The sequence below is a fragment of the Phyllostomus discolor genome, chromosome 3 (genome assembly GCF_004126475.2).
Source record: "Phyllostomus discolor isolate MPI-MPIP mPhyDis1 chromosome 3, mPhyDis1.pri.v3, whole genome shotgun sequence".
NCBI classification, from domain to species: Eukaryota; Metazoa; Chordata; class Mammalia; order Chiroptera; family Phyllostomidae; genus Phyllostomus; species Phyllostomus discolor.
In genome coordinates this window covers 65748713-65753690 of record NC_040905.2, presented here as the reverse complement: position 1 = coordinate 65753690, position 4978 = coordinate 65748713, and the positions used below count along the sequence as shown (strand labels likewise).

The 4978-nt window shown below is 40.7% G+C and overlaps 1 pseudogene; it reads right to left on the bottom strand.

Moving 5' to 3' along the window:
* Positions 1-370: 370 nt before the first annotated feature.
* LOC114494582 lies at positions 371-1950 on the bottom strand (annotated as a pseudogene).
* Between the last annotated feature and the right edge of the window lie 3028 nt (positions 1951-4978).

The window sequence follows — 4978 nt, the reverse complement described above, 5'->3', positions numbered from 1 at the left end:
CGAGAGAAAGTTTCATGAACTTGGATTACTGTGTACCATTGACTTAACCAACTCTGGAATATGCAATGCTAGGATTTTTTACTTTTTACTTGAGAATAAATCTCCCTTACTGGTTGATTTTGTGCTTTGTCTTATTTGTGACCCAAAGTATTCTGGGGAATTTGAGATACTAACTAGCAAGTAATTATGTACCTCATTTTCCTTACAAATTATGAACAATAACTTTGAATAAACACTTTGTACTCCTGAGCACTGAGTAATGCCCTATCTTCCCTTCTAATTTTTCTTCTCTAGTGACTCAAATTGCAATTTTATGCCATCTTTTTTTAAAAAAGATTTCCTTATAATTTTCTTAGTTTTACTCTTATTGATAATCTTATCAAAACCAGATGTGAAATCCTCATTTTCCTATTACTAATTTTTCAGACCTATCAGTGTCTGCATGTAACTTCTCCTTTCCTGTGGTTACATCTGAAGAAAAGTTTGTGCTCCTGTAAAATACCAAACCCTCCTCTTGAATTATAGATCTCCATCATCCTTGTTTTCTAGAGAATTTTGATTCCTTCTCTGGGTTCTTTTTCTTTTCTCCTCTTTCTCCTCCTTCTTCTTCTTTCTCCTTCTTCTTAAATGGAGAATGGGAATTGGGGATTGTGTCTATATCAGCTGTCAAGAAGTGAGACACTGACAAGCCACCTTCGTGAGGTTATCCTGAGCCTTTGTCTTTGCATCCTGATAGTATTCCTCCATTTTACTCCAAAAGAGGCAAAGACACATTTTCAAGATCTACCAGGACAGAAATGTTTTGTTTTTCTGGTCCTTTTAACCCTGTCAGGAAGTACTTCTTGAAGCCTAACTTGCATTCTTCTTTATAACATCTAAGTTCTGTCCTTTTAAAGGACTTCCTAGATCTTTCCTAGATTGTTTTGGTTCTTTTAGATACCTTATCTGGGCCAACCCTACCAGCCTAAGAATAACTCTGGATCAGGCAGTATGCCTCTACCCTTCATCAAACCAGGCAGGTTGAGAATCACCGAATAGAGAATGAGCCTTGAAGGATAGGGGTAAGGAACAGTTTATTTTAAGGTACCTTCTAAAGATTTCACCCCAACCTCCCAAATTAAAAAATATAATCTCTAAAAAATAAGTGCTTCATCTTTCAGGTTGCACCTAATCTTCCAACAGCTTCAGTTTATTTGGTCCCCAGATTCTCAAAGTTTTCTCCTTTTCTTTCCCACAATCCATGGCATCGTGTAGCTGGTCAGCAGGAACAGTTGACATAGGCTGGTTTGAACTGCTGGTTTGAACCTTTTTGGTAACACATTGACATTAAGGTGTCCCATGGCCAAGCAAACTGCTTTTGGTTTATAGGAGCTGACAGTTCCTATCTTGCTCCTGATGGTACTTTCAGAGAAGCTAGAGGCTAAATGAAGCTCATGAGGATTCCTGGAATGTTAGCCACCATGATGTGGGGATTTCTGAGTGGAAATCCACATAAGGTCCAGGAGGCAGAAGTTTAGAGGGTGGCAATAGTCGGTGAGAAATAGAGATGCTAGGTTGGTTTAGTCTGAATAACTTGGGCCAAGTCAGCCAATGGTGAGAGGTACATACTAATGGTGGAGACACTGTGGAAGAGTCCCAGCTGCTGAAGCTTGGACTCAATATTAGGCACCAGGAGCAAAAAGTAGCCAAAACCCAGGAGAAAGACCCCCAGCAGGGATTGTATTCATAGGAGTGCAGCCCGCTTCAGAAGGCAGTAGTGCAGGCACACCAGGATACTGTGGTCTGAAGCACAGTGCCCATGGTATTGCAGATGATCAGGGCCCTTGCTCCCTTTGAGGTCCTGTAACTCAGCCAGCTCAGGTTGTTGACATCTCGGGTGAAAAAGGGCAGGGACTGGACACTGTCTGGATTATCTGCATGTGCCTGAGGGCTGAGCTTCTTCAGGTCAAATGATCAGCCTCACCCTAACACCCTAGTGTCATGACCACCGACCAGAAGTGACCGCGGAATGCTGCGGATGGCTCGTCAACACACAAGAAGAACATACACAGAAACAACCAGGTCCTGTGGGGAAATAGGAACTAAATGGCCACTCTTTCTAGTGGGGAGCACTCCATTCCCCTGCTGGAGAGGCTTTTTATTGGTTTTGTGTGCATAAGAATTCAGGTAAAGCTCTTTACTCATTGCTAGGAAGTAAGGATCAAACAACATATAACAAGGAAGTCTGAGGGCCTATTCTGAGTCAGGGTCAAAGAGCTGTAAAAAGCTTTAAGGAACAAACTTACTTCTTCCTTGGACCCTTATCATTCAATTGAGAACATTCTAAACAAAGCAGGTATCACAGGATTTTACATATTTTTTCTTAGGCCTGATCACTCAGGGAACCTGCCCTTTCCAGCCCAGGGCTGCACCACCCTCTGTCATTGTTTAAGGCTTAGGTGGAGCAAGGGAAGTAAGGCAGCCAAGAGATTAGGAGATTTTCTCACAGACAATGAGGACTCAGACTATGTCAAAGCCGAGGGGCGAGGGTCCATCATCCCCTTTTGCTGTAGCCCCAAAGTCCTTCCTTGGGGGCCTCCCACGTGATCGTGCCTGTCTTAGATCATTCCCCCCTTGGGGAATCTTACCCGTCATTGGCTAACCAACCAAGCATTGGGGGCCAGGCAGGGTGAAGTAAAAGGAGCAGAAGTGGCTCTCCAGTCAGGGAGATAAGCTTTTGTCTCCTTGCTGGCTTACGGTCCAAGGTCATTCCCTCAGCCTTAGCCTAGGTGGGGGTTACAGCTTCTGATACCAGGCAGGGCAGTTCCCAACACCCTAGCCCCTTTGACTCCAGGTTCTAGATGCAACCTGGGACTGCAGCCATGTCTCAGTCCCCGCTGACTCCTTTCCTGCCTCACTGGCCCAGCCGTGCTCTCACAGACCAGTGGAGAACAGGCCAAGAGGGAGAACATGTCAGATCCTGAAAGGAGCATGCCCGCCATGTGGCCTACCTGTCTGTCTCTCTATGTCAGCTCCACACTGGGCATGGGGAACAGGGTCTGGACCCCATTTCTTCACTCATGTTCATTGAAAAAGAGAAGTGTTTTCTAGATTGCTCCTACTTCATCTCAAGTTCAGTTTTCAACTTACTTTTTCTGGCTTAAATCTCTATCATTTTAAATTATACTAATTTTATAAGGCCACCAATAAACTTCATGTTTCCCAATTTAATATGTGCTTTTATGCAGTTATTAAAACTTACAAAGGCATCTGATGCAGTGGACTACTCACTCCATCCTTCCTAAAACATTTTCTTCTCTCAGCTATGGTTTTTCTTCTTTTTCAGTTTATTGCTTTCCTTTTTTTCCTCTTCCTCTCTCCCTCTCCCTCTCCTTCTTATTCTTTTTAAAATTCTTTGTGTATCCTTCTTCACTAAACTTTTACAAGTTCAAGTTTCTCAGAGCTAAATCTGTGGCCTTCTAAATCTATATACTGTCTCTAAGTGACCAGTGACCTCATCCATTCCATGATTTTTTTTCAAAATCAAATATCACTCACACAAACACATATACACTTTTTCTGTGATCTGTAACATAATAGGCCAAGAACACTTATAATTCTTCACAAACTCTATACATTGGGCTTCCTCGGACAGTGAGTTCTCTGAATCTATACAATCTCACTAGGTCATTTTATTTACTCCATGATAAATACTATTTTTTGTCGATAATGCACAGATTTTTTTTTTAAATCTCCAGATAAGAGTCATGAATTTAAATACTACTCACTGCATTCTGGTAATACTCAAATGCACATCTCATTCCCTCTGTGTTCCTAACCCATACCTACCTGTCTACTTGATATCCCTGCTTGTTCATCTCACTGAAATCTTACTTAAACATGAGTAAAACAAAATGTTAATTTGTTGGTTATCCCAAAAAAGATACCTTCAAAGCTAACCTCTTGTTAACCTTCTCTATGTCAGACTAGTACAACTGACCCAATTGCTGAAGTCAAAAAACTGGGACACATTGACACATTTTGACTCCCTCCTTTTCTTTATGTCCCTCTTCCAATCTCTCAGCAGGTCCAGTTGGTTGGCTGTGAGTCTAAATTTTATCAGGTATCATCCATTTAGATCCATTTCCTCTGCCACCACCTTACCCCCATACACCACTTATTTCATAATCATCCTAACTGGTTGCTCTAATTTTTCTCTTAACTCATTCCAGTCTATTCTCTATATAATAGCCAGAGGGATCTTTTAAAACTTAAATGAGACTCCTTCCCTAGTTTAAACCTTTCCATAGCTTCCTATTTGCATTTCAGTTATATTAAACCCCAAACTTCTTGCTAGGTCTTTATAGCTCTGCGTAATCTGGCCCGTTTTGGCTTCTTAACTTCTCACTAGTCTCTTCCACTAACTCACTAAACCCCAGGCACCGTGGTGTTTTCTGTTTCTTCAATTGTTCAAATTAGTTTCCATTTAGGGAACTTTGAGATTCTAATTCTCAGGAATGGTTTCCTACTGATTTTTCACACATCTGTCTCTTTTCATTACTCTAGGTCTCATTTTAAATCTACCCTTTTTGAGAAACATTTCTTGAAATCTATGTTAAGTAGTTTACCAGGCCCCTACCAATACTTTGCTAGCATAGCAACTATGTATTTATTTCAGATTTCTTATCACAATGAGCAATCATTTCACCGATGTTTGTGTACTGACTCACTATCTTTCATTTTAAGTATACTCTATGTAAGTGCAGGTTTTGTCAGGTTTTCTCACTTGTATGTGCAGACACTAACACATAATAGGTACTTAACAAATTGTTTTTGGAATTAGTGACTAAATATTAAGACTCAATAACATCACCCATAACCCAAAGAGGAATGTGAGTCCATAAACAATTATACAGAAGGCCTGAGATACTTTCTAATTTTTGTCTTAAATTTTCATGTAAACCTTTTAATATTTTAATATTCAGGATTCTTTATATTC